At 44.4% G+C, this 18,063-nt stretch overlaps 1 long non-coding RNA gene across 1 annotated transcript in view; it reads left to right on the top strand.

Moving 5' to 3' along the window:
* The window catches only part of LOC107316385, an 82,871-nt gene that overhangs the window by 10,245 nt on the left and 54,563 nt on the right, over nucleotides 1-18,063 (top strand). Inside the window, exon 2 of the long non-coding RNA XR_001556312.2 lies at nucleotides 2,850-3,040. This is a non-coding gene — a long non-coding RNA (uncharacterized LOC107316385). The remainder of the gene's footprint in view (nucleotides 1-2,849; nucleotides 3,041-18,063) is intronic.

The raw sequence follows: 18,063 nt of genomic DNA, 5'->3' as shown, positions 1-18,063 counted from the left end.
CTTTATCCTTTGCCTGTTGCTGATCTGCCAGAAGCCTGCTCCTGCCCAGAACTTTTTGTGTTTTCCTTCTGTGGTTGTGCAAGGCATTGCAGGTGTAACAGCCAATGACCACCTGGCAGTGAGAAATTTGTACACTGTCTTTTTGGGCTGTTTCTTGGGTCCCTTGCACTCAATTGCCCATTAGTAAACAAGGAAATTAGGTGTTTCTGCAGGGTGCCAGGTGCCTCCATGCTCCAAGACACACAGCTGATTAGGTGATACTACACATCTCCTGGAGTTTCACACTGGATTGACTGATCCTCCTCCTCCTCCTCCCCTGCTGCCTTGAGATTTCCTTCAACAAGCAGCTGAATTTGAATAGTTTTCTCCTTTATGAGGCTGCTACAACCTTGCAGAAAATAGACACTTCTGTTCCACTGGCCTCCTTTGGCCATATATTCATCTTCTGCATGCTGCTGCAGTGAGCTGGAAAGGACAGATATAGATTGTTCTGTGCCTTTGCTCATTTCTTCTTTGCATTTGCCAGGAGCAATTAAATTCCTCCCATCTCTGTTTTCTCTCTATTTTGGTAATTCCAGACTCTAATTTTGTTGCTTTTTTTTTTTTTTTTTAAAGCAGCAATGCTGCAGAAAACAAAAGACACAAACACACAAGACTTAGGAAAATGGGATGTATTTCTGTCCTGGTTCTTACTTATAACTGGCCACAATAAAGCACTGATTTAAAACACCTCTTTATTTTTTACTGTTTCTAGAGATTACAATTTGAGATAGGCTATAAATGTATCTCACTGCTCCACCTTGGCTTAAACTTGATCTCTTTGCATCAGAGATGGTTTCAGTTTGCTGATCAGTGCAATGAGGCCTGAACCTTTCTCTCTCAAAACATTCTCATCTTGTTCCGTGATGCAGTGACGGAGCACGCTGCTCATTGGGAGTCCAGGCACAGTCCCTGTCCTTTGCTGAAGCTGCTGGCAAGTGCAGGCATAGGCTGACTATATCACACTTCCACGCCACCTTTTCTTTTTGATTTTGCTTTCCCCGCTGACATGCATTCTCTTGCTGCAAATTTTATGTTTGAAGTTTCAGCTAAGCTGGCAGCAGAGTAACAGCTTTTCAGCTCTCACTTGATATAATCGTAGAAATAACTAACTGCTCTCCTTTTCTAGGCCCAGGAATATTTGCACTTCTTATGACCTTTCAGTAGAATCTGTGTTGTAGTAGTTGTAGCCGCACATTGTTTGCCCCTGGCCTGAAGGCAACAGTGAGATTTTTATTGTTCTGGAGTGATAACTACAAAGGAAAAGTGAAACCTCTGAAGTAGAAATCCCAGTGAATCCCCTGTCTCAGCGCCAAAGCATTGCAGGGAGGTTTTCTTCTGCAGTGAAAGCAAGAACTAAGGAGACCTCATGGGCACAAGGAAGCTGCAGGAAATCCAGAGTGTGAGCAGCAAAGCTGGGATGTCTGTGAGACAGGAAGGAAAAAGCAGTGCTCACTGCTGCTCCCTCTGACCTGGGGCACTAATGGAGGAACTCATCATGGTGGTGCTGGCTGTGGCTGGTCACTAATAGAAGGAAAACTGGAGGTTGGGAGTGCAGTCAGGGAACTACCTGAGGCAGGGAGTTGATTTGGAAAGTAGCTGAAATTGTTATCAGGTTTGGACATAGCATCAGTGAATGGAGTGAAAAACTGCTTGGTTTGGGTTGAAAGAAAGATGTGAAGTGCAGCTTGCTAGCAGGAAGATAGTTTCAAGTTGAAAGGTAATTATTGAAACAGTAGGAGGATCTAGCAGTCTAGAAGCAGCGGGGAATCTGGCAGTCAATGAAGAGGTTGCAGCCAGACCTTTCAATCCCTACATCCCCAGAGGCTTACAGGAAAACTTCCAGGTGTGTTCTGCTTTCCAGGCAACTGGAAGCTGCAAGAAAGAGGGAAAACTAAGTGGAAAGGAAGTTTTTAGAGGAGGGCACAAAAATCTCCCTTCTCCCTTAGTGATGGAGCTGTGACCTCTAGCTGCCCCAGTTTGCTGCCTCTCAAATGGAATGCTGCTCATCTCTCAGGTCATAGCAATATGACTGAAGGAGCAGCTGGCTTCTCCATGCTTCGTGCTTCCTTACTGCTGCCCCTCTCTGACCTGCTCCTCCAACGTGGTGTAAGGGTTGAAAACCATCATTTCCCCCTACCAGACCTCTCTGCTGGAGCTGTTCAGTGTGGATTACCTCCACTTACAGAAATAGGAGGCAAAAGGCCTTTTTGACTGCATTTGCTAGCAGATTTCTGGGATTTTTCTTTCTCATCCCTCCCAGGCTTCCTACATGGACAGTAACCCCTCCAACATGCAGATGGCAGCTTCCTTGGGAGGGCAGCAGGCATGTGCAGAAGGCTGTATTTTACTCTATTCATGGAACATATGTATATGTCATTTGCAGGGTCGGTGTAAGAGTTTTGATTTTCACCATTTTCTTGCCTGATTTCAGAGTCATTTGTGTTTTACAGTGTAAAACTAGTTGAGAGAGCTAGTCTAGCTATGAAATGTAGGCAGCTTTGTACTAAAACCAGACTCTGTGTTACGAGTTGATCATTAAAACCACAAATAGAGTTGACTGATTCTGAAACTGCTGGAGTAGAGAAATGGGAAGTTACATCCTGGGTTGAGTTGGTGCCTAAAGCACAGCTAGTCTGTAATGAGTGGTATTGCTGCCACTCCATTACCAGCCACTCAGGTCGTAAGTGGTAGAAGTGATAAAATCTGTCAGCAGAATATAAAAATGCTGAAAATAGGCATTAGGGGGAAAAAATGTATATTTTTAAAGGTTCTTTTTTTTTTTTTTCTTTCATTATTTTATGTGACAGCCTTCTGCCCAGAGTGCTGCAATGGTTGGAAGCGCTGCTCATCAGGACTGCCAGCCTGCAGGGAGCAGAAATGAAACAGGAGGGAGAACAGAAAGAAAAATGAGTGTTTTGAAGCCCTTCATGATGGCAGTGAATAGGCTTCCAGTACATGGTCCATGGCTCTCCTTAACCGGCAGCTTGGCGTCTAGCTGGTAAGCACTGAGACCCTGTGGTAACAGGGTACTGTGTGTCATAGAATCATAGAGTTGTTTGAGTTGGAAGGGATCCTTAAAGGTCATCTAGCCCTGATATCAGGGTGGCTGAAGGCCTCCAGCAGGATGGGAGCTGATTGCGATGCCTCCTGTATCTGGATGAATAAGGCTTCCTGCCAAGTGCTCTGGCACCCTGATTAACTGGGGCAGTGACATCTGGATTCCCAGAGCCAACAAGGCACCCAGGTGCTGTCTCTGTGGCTATCATGTCAAAGAACACATAAATCCTAGCATCAACTTTGCTGTGGAGTTATTAATGGAAATTATCACACTCATTTAGTAGCTGCCATCACTTAGTAGATTAACCTTTATCATGCAGCTTTGCCATGCCAGCAAAATAATTACTTTTATTAGAAGCTGCCCTTGATCTAAAGCCATGAGGGAAGCAATTAAATTTAACAAAAAGCAAAAGCCGTGACTTCTAAATGAAGATGGATGGCTTTTGTTATCTGTTTCATAAATTTTACTGTGTACAAGTATTAGATAATAGTCAGTCATCTTGTGTTTGTTTGGCTTTTTAGTGTGATATTAGACTTTCCCACTCTAGGGCTCAGCTGAATGTCAGCATTGCTTGCTCAGGGACTCAGCTCAGAAATACAGCTTAGTATCATTTAAGCTCATCACAAATGACTTGCAGGAGGCTTGGAACTTGAGCTGCCACTTGCTTCTCAAACCTTTGACACTTGTGTTCAGCATGAAGCTGAACACTGATGATTTCTTGGGTCACCTGATCTCCCCAAGAGCCTGGGGAGAATATCCATCCTATTTCTTCCCTTAAACTACCATTGTGTGTGCTTGGAAAGATTGATGTGAATGTGGATTGGCATTGTGACTGCTGAGATCACTGCTATGAGCAAGAAAAGACTTTTTTGCTAGTCAGATGTAAGTATCTGCTGGGGAATAGTTTCTTCTGTAATGGAGATTCATGGTTGCTGGGGTCTTTGTGGACTTGTGTAGTGTGATGGATCACATAAAAATGTAGATCAGGCTGCCAAACCAATTCAAACTTGGGCTGTAATAGTGACACAGGGAGAGCAGAGTGCTGCAATGACTCTCTAGGCTGATTCCCACAACCCACACTTAGATGGCCGGCATGCAGATGTGCACATGCAGCATCATAGCCCTTGCATAAACAAACTGCCCTCTGTGATCTGTCATCACAAGTCTGGGAACATCAGTCCCCAAAGAGCATCGTCCCTTGGAATGTGTACTGGACAAATAGCTTCAGGTTCTCCTAAGCCAGGTAAGGGTGTCCACTTGACTGTGACACTGCTGAAAGGGGAACAGGGCAGAATATTGTGTTATGTTGTTTTCATCTCTGCTACAGATCACTTGTGTTTGCTGTCAGTAATTCAGCATAAGTCCTTATTTTTGATCCAGCGGGTGTCATTCTTCTTGGGGAGGTTGATTGCACTGGCAAGGATTCTCTTTTACTCGTGGAGTCAGTTGTTTCAAATACAAAAAACACTTCAGGCTGCTTTAGCTCTTTTGTAGAAGAGGTGATACAGAAGTTTCTAAGCAGCCCCACAAAGCAGCCATAGTGTGGCAGTGAGCAGCTGGCTGCACATATTGATAATATAAGCACTGCTTCAGAGCTTGCATTTCCCTTTAGAACAGACTTCTCAAAAGCAGGAGAAATAACATGTTTAGCATTGAAGTGGCTGGAGGTAGGATGCAGCCTGTGTGCAAGTTCTTGACACCTAGAAAAGACTTGGAAGTGTTGTGGAGTTGTGGAGAAATAATGGCCTTTAAAATGCTTATGTTGATAAAGATATTTTTACTAACTGGGGCAATCTATTGACGTAAGAATGTTATAATTTATGTATACAGTGAAAATTAATCTGGATTAATTAGAGAAACTAAATATGAGTAAAGTTACTCGTTTTGAACCAGAGTGGCTTTTTATTTGATTTAGCTTAATGGGCTTACAGAGTTAAGTGGCTGTTCTCAAAAAGATGCTCATGTCAATAGTGTCTTTGGAAGCAGACTCTGAATGAACGCTCCCCTCTCTGTCCTTGCCGTTGATGAGCCCTTTGGACTCAACCATGAACAAAACACTTTGTATTAACAATATTATACCACGTAGGTAAAGGGAAGTGACCTCTGGGCTTGCTCTCACCTGGAATACTGTAAGTGATGCCCAATGTGGGTGACAGCATCCACTGCGTCAGATGATGGGAGTACAGAAGTTGTTCTCAGCCCTGCAGCGCATTGAGGTCATCTCCTCTATGCCTTTAGTTTAAGGAGTGGGGGAAAAGACTCCATCATTCTGAATGGCATGGGGAGAAGGGCAAGAGAATCCCTTGTTTGCATCCTCTCTGCTGGGAGAACAAAGAGGCAAACAGCCTCTGAAAGCTGGCAGATACCCCTGATCAAACGAACTTCTGTACTGTATAAGTAGCCTGTGGGATTTATCATTGTAAGACTCTCTGACAAGCCAGGGCTTCAGGATTCCCAAGAGGATTATGTGCACAAAAAACAAGAATATCCCTTGGAATAAATATTAAAGTGAGCTGGGGATTTGAGAGGGATATAAGCATTCATGTCTGAGGCTCTGCACCTTCAGCTACTCGTGCTTAAGAAGCCATATGGGAATTCTCCTCTCAGAGACACCAGCCTCTTCCCACACAGCGGCTGGAGAAAGCTGTGTTTGCTGGGGGTGCTGGGATCACATGGCTGGTATCTCCAAGCCCAGATGGCACTGTCTGTGCATCAGCATGTCTAGTGCTTGATCTTACCCCAAAGAGCCATTCATAGCCTGAAGGGATGGATGGTCCTTCAGGTCGTGGTCTGTGGGTAGAAGGAAGTTGAAGGTTGCAATACTGATGGGGAAAAAACCTAATTCAATCATTCTCCTATGGAAGATCAGTAACAACTGTCTGGAGGACCATGGGGACCCTGTACAAGGGAATCTGTATAAAATGGACTCTGTAAATGAAGGCACTAAAAGGTCAGATTTTGAGGTTCCATTTGGACTAGATCTATTTGAGATCTGACTGATTGTAACCCAAAAAAAAAAAAAAAAAAAAAAAATGCAGGATAGGCTGGTGGGAGTGCCCTGACCAGTATACCCCCCACCCAGACCACATTACATGTAACAGAGTGCCCATGCATGACAGCTGAACTGATGGATATAGTACAGTGGTTTAGACAGAAACCAAGAGAGCATGCCAGCATAGCTGCTCTGGTTATGGGACATGGAGGCAGAAAGCGCTGTGGTGAATGGACTGGAAATTTCAAAACTGGCACCCTAAGAATTAGGTATGCAAGTGGCATTCTGTGAGGATGCCTTTGAAAGATCTGATAAAATTTTGCTAGTAATGAGAGACCCCATCCTGCAACAAGATTCAGCACATCAGTATGGGTCTATGTTATCCATACTGAACCCCCCAGTGGCCCTCAGGTGCTGTAATACAACAGGCACAGCTGGGGGAGACAGGGTGCCTATGGTGCAGTTTGCATTCACATGGGAGGGCAGGCAGTGGACTTTTCAAGTCCTACCTCAGGGGTATGTGCATTCACCAGCTTTTGTCTTAAACTGGTCTCATGTGACTTAGCAAATCGGAACAAACCATCTACCATCAAAATGTTCCACTGTATTGATGATCTGTTGTTAACATCTGACTCCATGGAGGCATTAGAGAAGATTAGATTGCCAGGTCACAGCCTGATTGAACACCAGGTGAGAAACCCTGGCTAAGGCAGGGAGCTCAGGTGCAAGCAATGAACCTGAGTGAGCAGAAGCAACGCACCTGGATGCTGGCTCCAACCCTCCTTGTTTAAGGACTTGCAGCGAAGACAGCAGCTTCTTTGTGGGCCGAGATCATGTGCCTTTTGAGCTGTTACCAGTCATTGAAAGGGGTGAATCTATCTTTTTTGTTATGTAGAGGTTGTATCCTATGAGAAAGCACTGTCATCGCTTTCTTTTGCCATTCACAAATGATACGACTGTGATTAAGAATCTGGCCACTGCATGGCTTTGTAGGAGAAGTACCTGCTAAGCTCTCCATGAGTTGACATCTTTAGCATTGTTAGTGGAAATGTCACTTAAAGCAATCTGGAGCAGGAGAGATAAGAGTGCTTTAAACAAGCTTATATATGAAAGAAACAATCAAGCTCATAGACAACCCGCATAATACAAATCGAGTAGTCAAGTACACGTGTGATAAATCTTTCTCTGCAAGTCATTAAAATAACAGACTTCCTTCATGTCATCTCCTTTTTATGTGGAGGAACAATATGCAGTCTTTCTGGAGATGAACAATGAAGCACTGAGCATGTAGCTGCATTAACAATATACTGGGAAAGAACTAAAGTGAAAAATATCTATACTGTGCTTTTCTTCTCTGTTTCTCTGAGCATTGAGTAGCATTTTCTGAAACACGGCATCTTTTGAGTTGGTTTCCTTTTTGCAGCAGGTTATGCGCTCTGAACCTCACCAGTCTTAATATGGCTTCATATGCTTTGGGGAAAGATGTGTGAAGGATGTAACATAGCACATAAGCATAGCACAGCTTAATCCCACAGAACCTTCTAGACATATATCACCCAACAGCTATCAACCCTATTGATAATTAAACTTTGAGACCTGTTGATCAACTGCATTAAATTTAATCCATAGCTCATGCTATTAGTACTTTAGTACAATAGTAACTCATGTGGTGATACCCGCCATGCTTTCAAGATCTTGAATGTTTAAAACATAAGCATTCTGAACCAAACTGATAAGTAGAAACTGTGTTACCCTAATGAAACCACTGTAATTAATGTCATTGCTACCCTTTAAATGTTTTCAATTGGGTTTCATCCTTTCCAATGTGGCATTCAGGATTGATTCTGAGAGTCTGAAGTGAACTGAAGACTGGTATAAGTGTAAGGTATCCTTAGGTTACATTGAGGCCCCTTTTGGTCAAAGACTTTTCAAGAGTCAAACTGAGCACTCTGGAGGTTCTTTAAAAACAACAGCAAAGCTTCAATATTATCTTAGTAGTTGGCATTTAACGTTAGAATGGAAAAGTTTTTAGCATAGTTTCTGTGCTTCCTTTAGCTTGGTTTTCTAAGCAAATGAGATCTATAATTAATCTGTCTCTTCTTCTTTATAGTTCAATAGCTTTCAATCTCAAATTGAGTCAAAATTTACTAGAAAAGTTATTTTCTCTGTCACGAGTCTTGTGAACAGAGGCCTTTGTTTGGAGGAGCTTATCAGGTATCTCTATGGGGGGGGGGGGGGGGGGGGGCACTGAGGTGTGGGCTCACCACTGACATCTACTTTCCTGCTGAAAAGCTGACTGTTTTGGGGACAGGAATGAATGGCTGGGAGATGGGGCTTGGACAAAAAGACTTACCAGGTCTGAGATATTCCTCGATGCCTGGGTGGTTTACCTTGAAATACCTTCTGGGGTGCAAGAACTGGGAGTGTTCATGTGGCTCCAGAATTAGGCAGAAAATCAATGACTGTTCAGACAGCAGAAAAAGATATTTATCACATTAGCTGTTTGCAGTGATGTCAGCCACGAGGATGCAGAAAGCAATTCCTCCCTTCATTATTCTTAGCAGTGTTATTTTTGGTATGCCATTGTGAAGATTCTTTAAACTCTTGTGAGCTCTGCTGGGTATTGAATTATCTGAGCCCCTCTATTCTCGATCAATATAAACCAGGAAGCAACCAATTGCATCAGGTCCCTCCTTTTCTTTCTTCTCATGAAGACCACATCTTACTTCTTACCACTGTATTTCGCCCCAAACTTCTCAAACCAGTCTCTTCTTGACCATGTTCAGTCTGAAATTTCCCCCTTTGAACATGCACGTTCATTAATCTTTCAATGCACAGACAAAGCAAAAAGCTAAATGAGTGTGATTGCTTGCATGGACGAACAGGCTGCCTTTCATTTCAGTTGTCTTTTCATATTTCCCTGCCCAGACAAAGGTCTCAGTCAGCACAGCTCTGCAGGGAACTCAGCTTTGGAGACACGTTTGGTCAATTCTTTAAGATAAGTCTTAGAGTCCTGGGAAAGCTTTGGAAATGTCAGGATGAATCACACGGACTGCTCTCCTGGTAAGAATTTATTTCATGTTTTATGGAAGAGGAGCTTAACAGCCATCCCGTCAGACACTCTCATCATTCAAGAGCAGGCAGCACACTGGCAGACTATGTGGAGATAACAGCCCTTCAGCCCTCTGTGTCTTGCAAAGATAATGCCATTTCAGGGTACCCCCCTTCCCAAACAGGTTATGAGCTCTGATTTCTATACTCTAATCATGCAAATTCCTCCCAGAGGGTTTCAGTGATATCAGCGAGGTCAGATTTTTGTTCTGTAGATGAGCAATTCCCATTTCTCTTGTTTGTTATCCAGCCTTCTCATATTGGTGGAGAAGCAATTACAGGATTTTTGTCTCCTCCCTCAGTGACTTAATTAATATTGTTCTTGACATCTTGGCTTCTATGTACTAAATGAAGTCATCTGTTGTCTCTTCTTTTCCCCCTTTGCTTCTCCCTATCTAAACTATTCATTCTCTGTGCAACTTGACAGTCTACCAGAGTGGAGAAGCAGCCATTTTGGCCAGACTTGCTTCTCAATGCCCACAAACTCAGTTTGTCCTCCACAACTTCATGTCTACAGGTCTTCATAACAGCAGTTACCAGCAGGCTGCTAGAACCTCCCTCTTGATTTTTCATAATAACCCCTGCTGATTTCAGGGTTTCAAACTGCTTTGATGGGAGTTCAACCAGATTTTGGTATGTGCTTAATCAGTATAAAGAGTATTTTTCTGCTCGTGGCAACATTTTTTTGATGTTTTATAACTTGGTGATTGAGATTTTTATACATCATCTGGTTTCTGACCCCACGTGAACCACTGCTTTTAAAGGTTCCTCTAGAGAAATCCTCTCTCTTTAAATACAGACAGGTAGCCAAAGCAATCTTGATCTCATGCACAGCTGAATTGTGATTAGAAACTAGGACAAGCACAGAAATAGGATCTCTTCCTTTAGCCAGTGAGCACTGAACCTGACTGGAGGCTATCTTGCTTTGAGTGCTGTGCGGGTATAAGTGCAGAGATGAGTAACCTCCACCAAATGATGCTTGAAGGACATTCTCAGCACCCCACTGTGGCTGTGGTATGGTGATGGGCAGCAAGATGAGGATAACTTAGCCTTGCAGCTGGTTTCCACTTCAGCTGATAGTATGACTAGGGCTCTTAGGGGAAGAACAGATCTGAGAGAGAAGGAGGTGAAAGCATTTGTGAATCCAAGGTGAAACTGCCCAAAATAGCTGCTTTTGATGGATCTGGCAACAGATTTGTCTGGTCACTGCCTGGAAAGGAGAAACTAAGGCTGAGAGAGCTGAGGTTGTTCAGCCTGGAGAAGGCTCTGGGGAGACCTCATTACTGTCTTTTAGTAATGAAGGGGGGGTTGTAAGAAAGGTTGGGTGAGACTTCTTATTGGGACCTGCAGTGACAGGACAAGGGGTCATGGTTTAAACTGAAAAAGAGGAGGTTTCCATTAGACATCAGGAAGAAATTCTTTACTCAGAGGGTGGTGAGGCCCCTGGCACTGCTGACCAGAGCTGTGGGTGTACCCCATCCCTGACTGTGCTCAAAGCAAGGCTGGATGGTGCTTGGGGCAGTCTGATCTAGTGGACTGCAATCCCGTCCTTCACAAGGGGGTTGGACTACATGACCTTGAAAGTCCCTCCTAACCCAAACCATTCTACAGTTCTGTGATTCTGTATCACAGTGAAAGTTAAGGAGGTCCTGGAACTCATGAGCCAGAGCAGTCAGAATGGAGAGCGTCAGGATCTATACTAGACAACTAGGTTTTGCAGTTTTCTTTTGAGAAGAATGCTTATCAGGAGAGAGGGATTGGCTTTGCTACCTGCCCTATTCTACTGCCTGGGTCAGCTGTACTGGAAGACTTCTATAGGAGATAACTGAATCCTAGAAAAGTGACTGGAATGGGCCTTTGGGTGTCACAAAAGTCCTATAGACTGAAGAGGTCTGTCTTGCTCCCCAACAATGTGTTATCTGTCTTGTGTCCTTTGCTTCAGTGAGGAGAGCTGTTCTTTTGTACCATAGGGGACAAAGAAAAATCTACCTAGTTCTTCTGCCTCCCCAAAACACAAAGAAGTGAGGATCTACAATTGCTGCTCTGTATTTGGATGTCTGCTCAGGAAGCTTCCCAATGTATTTCTGCCTTTTGGAGTGGCCATCTGTAAGAGATGAAGCCCTTGAAGAGAATGGATTGACTCCTTTGCTGTTGAAACAGCAATACTTCCTAGCATTAAAGACTGTGACTTTCTTACAAGAGGGCATATAATTTTCATTCCTAGCAAGCAGTTCACCCGGAGTAGTGTCAGGCAATCCAACTTGAAAGTGGGAAAGTTTATTTTCCCCCTCTCTGGCTTTGACGGGTGTTGTATATTAGCTGCAAGCTAATACAAGGCTTGTCAGGCACCCTGAGGTCTCAGCATCTGGGTGTAAATTTCAGACACGAGTTTCTAGCCAATAAATATAAACCTCTCCTGAAATGATTCCTTCTGAGCTACAGACACAAATTTCAAGACATCACTTTTACTGCTCAGTGTCTGGTTTTATGTAACATTTCATAACTGGTAGTTGAATGCTGGCTGTGCTATACTTAAGTCCTAAAAAAGAGCTATGCTCAGAGCTCAGCATCTGATGTGAAATCCACAGAGCCATAGAAGCATGGAATGGCTTTGATTGGAAAAGACCTCAGAGATCACCTAGTTCCAACCTTACCCCCCCCTCCCCCCAACACACACAACCCCATTTTTATTGCTGCCCCATTGGTATTGCTGCCCAGGGACCCATCCAGCCTGGCCTTGAACACCTCCAGGGCAGGGGTATCCACAACTTCTCTGGGCAGCAGTGCCAGGGCCTCATATTTACATGTGTGTCGTGGCTGACGTTACATACATCTTAAAGATGTCTCAAAAAGCTGGGATTGCCTCATGGGCAGGATGCCTCCCCACACTGTTGCCTCTCCTTGGAGGAGAAGGAAAGATGGGAGTTGAGATGGTGAAAGCTCCTCCTTGTATGCTCACTGGTGCTTGCTAATGTGTGGAAGAAATGGGGTTGCCCATTTAATTAAGGCATCTTCCAGGACTGTGGGGATGTGGGAAGAAGAGTGGACTTTAAGGTCAAGCTTGCAGCTTGGCAGATGTTGAATACCTCCTTGTTTATCTCCACCCTTGTGCTTAGACGGAGAGGAAGATGGGGAAGCTCCTATCCAGCAACAACACCAAGCTGCAGGTCTCAGCCTATACATATCTACCCATCCCACTGAAGAACAGCATGCAGCTGAAAGCTCCAGCTGTTTCCCAGGCTAGGTGGATATTCTACAGTGTAACAAGAGCTGAAACAGCCCAGATATAACAAGCCATAACGATGGTGTGATTTCTCTCATTTCTCCCTTTTGTTGCACTGGCTTTTGGGGCAGGAGGAATTGGGTCCTGATGCTTTCTTAGGTGTCTTTGCATCCCCATATCGCTCCCTGCTGGTTAAGCAGTCCACTGGACAACCAGTGATGCTTGACTTGTTCCCAAGCAGTTCCTATATGCACACGTGTGTTCTGAAGGGGAGATGCTGGGGTTTAGTGTAAGTATAGTTGTCTCGCTCCAATTTACAGGAGGGAGGCAAGGTTCTTTTGTGTATATACCCGGCGTGAGATTAAGAAGCAACGGTTCAAATGTTGGTCCAACCAGTTTATTAAAGTCCTAGCCGTTTTTAGGGAGATGGGGAAGGGAAGGTAGGCGATAGGGAAAGTAGGAAATATAAGCAAGGAGTCTTTGCAGATAGCAAAAGAGATATAGTCACCACCGTGGGTCCAGGCGATGTAACACAATAGTCCGTTGATCCTCAGGAACTCGTCTGATAACCTGCGGGATGGGACGACAGCCAGTGGAAGCTCCGCAGCAAGCCGTGGTCCCCGGGGGTTTCTTCCGACAAAGTTTCCCCTCAGGGAATTCTCCGTCAAAGTGTCCTTGGGAGTTGGTTCCTCACAAATCCTCAGTTTAGCGAGGCGCTTGTGTACCCCATTTCGCGTGAGGTTGTTTTTCTCCTTAGTTTTGGTGTGACATACCTGGCCCAACAGATAAGCCAGAAAGGGAGTGTGCCTTTGTGTCCCAGGCAACAAGCATTATCGCCTTCTGCAGTGGTCATGCTCCTTCTTGGCAGCACCCCTAAAGAAGACTGCTTGTCCTGCTTCTGCCCTTATCTTTGACAATCATAAGCAGAGGTACTGTGGCACAACACCCACCATTCACCCTCCTGGATCAGAAGGCCTCACGAAGCAAGCTTTGAGACAATAAAAGAAAAAACAGTTCTGTCTTCACACCACCACCGGCCGTGGCTCAAAGGTTGCTTGAAACTGATGCGCAAATACCATTTCACGGTGGTGAGGAAAGGGAAAAAAAAAGTAAGCATAAGGGAAAAGAGGGATGGGTGATATGGGGGAATTAAATGTTAAACAGTTAACAATCACAAAGACAGTGACAATAACCAATAGAATCAAATAAAATAAATAAATAGGGCTATTTGTGTCAGCTGTTTTCCACTTTGAGCATTTCCAAAGCAGTTCAAATGCTGAGAGATAGAAATGCTGGTTTTGGAAGTTCAAATACTGTGGTGGTCTGCTGAACTTCTCACGGGGCAGTGTGTAGGATACCCCACAGTAAGAACCATAAGGGGGATAATCCCACAAACACACACATCTCTTGTCAACACTCAGACCATTTCCAACAGCCACCTTTTGGATGCAGCTCCTGGACTGATGTGACACTGAACAGCGTCAGTGCAAAGGGCTTTATGATGGGTTTCTTCTGTGACCACATCTAACTGATAGCAGATAGGTCCCTTGATTCAAATCCCAGTTTGTTAGGAAGTTGGAGATACCATGGATAGTTACACGTCAGTCATCATCAGGTGGACAAAAAGGGGTGACAGAAGGGCTCAGAAGGGATGGTGTCACTGTGCAGGGAGCACCAGAAAGCCAGGATGACCTGAAAACACCCTGAGCCCAATTGTGGAGTTGAGCAGATCCAAGGACTGATATCAGTCACAACCCACAACCACAACAAACAAAACGTAATACTTGCAACCAAAATATGTAATCAAGAGGTATATTCAGAATTCTAGCGTGATCACATCTTCAACTTTTCTGTCACAAAACACAAATGGTTAAAGTCAGCTATCAGTCATTCTGTTCAGTGAAGGTCCCACGGGGATCTTCTGTAAAATAAAACAAAACAACAACTTGCCCTTTTGGGGCTTTGTTAATACAATTAAAAAAAAATGAGAGAACAATCCATCGAGGAGTATATTTTACATTCCTTTTTCGGGGTGTCCTTAGCCTTCTAAGGATATTTGTTAAGGGATTTCATTAAGGTTAGGGAAACTGGCCTCAGGTTGGCTGGGTCAGTCGACACAGGCTGGCCAGGGAGAGAAGTGTTTCCCTGGCTTATCAGCAACTGGATGGTGACTCACAGGGGCAAATGGCAGGAGTGGGGAGGCCTTGGGACAGAAGGTGTTAACAAACATCCACCCTTCACTGCCTTCCCCCCCCCACCTCCCACTCATCTGGGGGAGGGGGCGAAAGCATCAGCTTTCCTTGAGCTTTTGTTCTGGCCACCAGTTAACTGATTTCTCTAACCTGACTGTGGGTAATCCACCCATCAAATCTCGGGGAACGCCCTCTTGACAGCCCATGCCAGAATTGATTACGTTTAGATGATCAATATTTCACCTACCTGTTCTTACTGCCAGTGAGACCCTTTCCAGCCCCATTGAGCTTTGGGCTGGGTGGCCCAGGGGCAAGGCTGACTGCTGCAAGCCTCACTCCCCTTGGCTCAGATTTACTGGAAGAAGCCACCGGCCCATATTTTCTCCCATAGTTAATTAACTCTTGGGCAACCTCCCCCCATGTCCATACTTTGTATCCTGACTGCAGATGGTTGGATGTTACAGTTCCTTCTAACGCTGCCCAGGTTCTTTCTCCCTGGGACACAGCCTGTATCTTCCATTGCAGTTGTATGCCTACGGGTTTCAGAGATTCTGGAAGCCCCCTGATTAAAAGAGTCGTCGTCTCAGGATACACAGGCATCATCACAGTTGATTGACGGTGTGGCTGCAGCTTTCTATCGTGCATCATTTGGAGACGGCCAGCCATTTGAACACTTTCCCACTAATTGACAACGTTCGCCAGTAATGCAAGAGGGTTCCCCTTTTCTAAAGGGTTAAGACCACCTGCCCAATAGGCAGCCCTCTGTGTTAGGGACCAGGGAGCACGGTTGTTACCAGTAGTTAAAAATACTCCAGGCCCCCAATAACCTTCAGCTTCCTTTTCAGTTAACAGTATTTGGTCTCCACCAGTGAGACTAACCCTCCACACATACTCCGTCTCTGATTCCTTTGGAGAGCGGCTAAAATCCTTTTTCAGTTTTGCTAATTCAGTGGCAGAAAAGGGAATTTCTTTAACATTCATTTGAGGGTCCAGATCCTCACTGTTATCAAATGTATATTCAGTTTTTATCAAAGGACGCAATTGGGCTGGCGAGTCCTCTAATTTGTTAAGCCTGGACTTTATTTCTTTCAGTCCTTCTAGAGGATAGATCTTTTCTTGAGGCAAGTTATGACAGCAGTTATTGCTGATTTATTCTTTATAGTATTATTTCCTTAAAAGCTCATTGCAAACAAAACTGTATTATGTTGCTTCTTCTTGTAATGTGCTTCAAGGTTCACTAATATCTGCAGAGTTTTTACCAATTCTTGCATTACTTTAACTGATTCCTGTAATGCTTGTATGGTTTGGTTTCTGCGAATGCTTTTCATTCTCGGAACTCCACGGCAGCTTTTAAAGCAGCACCGAGTACCGCACAAATAAACGATTTTCCTTTCCCGGCTCGAGTATGAGCCTCATATTGTAAAACACGAATGCGGTCGGAAACACTCTGCAAGTTATACCAGTTTTGTCGTGCCCAATCCCAACCCTGATTAAAGAGGGCCGAGCACCATGCTTTTCTAAAAGGTCAATAGCACATTTTCACTTTTTCAGTAGGGAACAATTTCACTAACATTCTATTACCCAATACACAATATCACACTAAGGGAAGAAAAGGTACACTTAAATCCTTACCCTTCCCCAGGGAAGCACACACCTATCAAACAAATGCAAATGCTACAATCATTCCTCCCTTTCACAAAAGACCAAGAAGCCCAATCAACACTTACAAAGAAAGTGTAAACACCTAAATCGCTCCTGGCTACCCTGTCAGCCAAAAAAACTTCAAGCTTAAAGCCACACAAGTTTCAAAACACTTCTAGTTTCTCAGAAAGACATAAACTTCTTGGAGAAGCACAAACGTCAAAAAAAATTACTTCTGCACTTCCCCAAGAGGTGCACACACAAAATTTTCAAATTAAACCACAAAAATGCGAAATAGTCTTCCCAGGGAGGCACACACGTGTAAAACAAAAGCAAACAGTCCAAATTAATTCATACGTCCCCGAGAGGTAAACACTTAAAGTTTCAGAATGTGGAGCGATCTTCCTGGAGAGGTGCTCACATCTAAGTTACCCAAATTATCGCTCCTTGCAACTCCAGGAGGTGCACACAGAAAAGTTTTAGACTATGTCTGGGAGGACAACACTCTCACGGCGGGCATCCTGCCGACTACGCCAATAAAAATGTCTCGCTCCAATTTACAGGAGGGAGGCAGTTCTTTTGTGTATATACCGGGCGTGAGATTTAAGAAGCAACGGGTTCCAAATGTTGGTCCAACCAGTTTATTAAGAGTCCTAGCCGTTTTTAGGGATGGGGGAAGGGAAGGTAGGCAATAGGGAAAGTAGGAAATATAAAGCAAGAGTCTTTGCAATAGCAACAAGAAGATATAGTCACCACCGTGGGTCCAGCGAGGTACACAATAGGTCGTTGATCTCAAGGAACTCTCGTCGATCACCGCGGGGGATGGAAAGCCAGGGAGCTCCGCAGCAACCCGTGTCCGGGTTCTTCCGACAAAGTTTTCCCCTCTCAGGGAATTCTCCGTCAAAGTGTCTTTGGGAGTTGGTCTCCAAAGTCCCCAGTTTAGCGAGGGCCTTTATCCCCCTTTCGGTGAGGTGTTTTTCCTCCTTCGTTTGCGGTGACATAACCTGCTCCAACAGATAAGCCAAGAACAATGGGAGTGGTGCCTTGTTGCCAGGCCACAACATTCGATCGCCCTTCCTCAGGTCCAGCCTCCTTCGGCAGCACCCTGAAGAAACACTGCTTGTCCTGCTTCTGCTTTAGCTTCTTCTGCAATCATAAGCAGTAGTGACTGTGGCACAACACCCACCATTCACCCTCCTGGATCAGAAAGGCCTCACGAAGCAAGCTTTGAGACAATAAAAGAAAAACAGTTCTGTCTTTCACAATAGTGCATGAGGGAAATGCAGAACACAAAGGGCAGCAATCAACCAAGCACATTCGATAATTCATTTGAAGAACCATTCTGCAAATTACAGTCCCGAAATATCCTAATTAGGAGTTCCAAACCATCTCAGGAGGATCACAATTAAAATATTCATGATAACTAGGAAAGCAAGCATGTCTTCCTTTCAGCATGCCTGGCTTCTTTCTTTTTCTTTGTAACACTTCAAAGGCATTTTGTTCCTCAAATACAGGACGCTTGTTCCCAAAAGGATACACTTATATTTTGGTATCCTCCCAGGTTGTTCTGGTTAATTACAGACAACAGATTTCCCACATTTCTTTGTGGTTCAGAGGCCCATATGTAATCATGCGGAGAGCTCTTTATCTGTCCTGTTGCTCTTAAGGACAATAAAAATGAATGCTGTGTAATCAAGGCAGGAAGCAGAAAATCCTTGAAGGGAAGTTATCCAGAGATGTGTTACCCAGCAAGGGGCTGCAGGGAGGATGGAGGGATGAAGGCATGTGTGCAAGGTGCATATCC

This window comes from Coturnix japonica, chromosome 7, assembly GCF_001577835.2.
Source record: "Coturnix japonica isolate 7356 chromosome 7, Coturnix japonica 2.1, whole genome shotgun sequence".
Classification (NCBI taxonomy): domain Eukaryota; kingdom Metazoa; phylum Chordata; class Aves; order Galliformes; family Phasianidae; genus Coturnix; species Coturnix japonica.
This window is presented reverse-complemented; position numbering and strand designations above follow the sequence as displayed.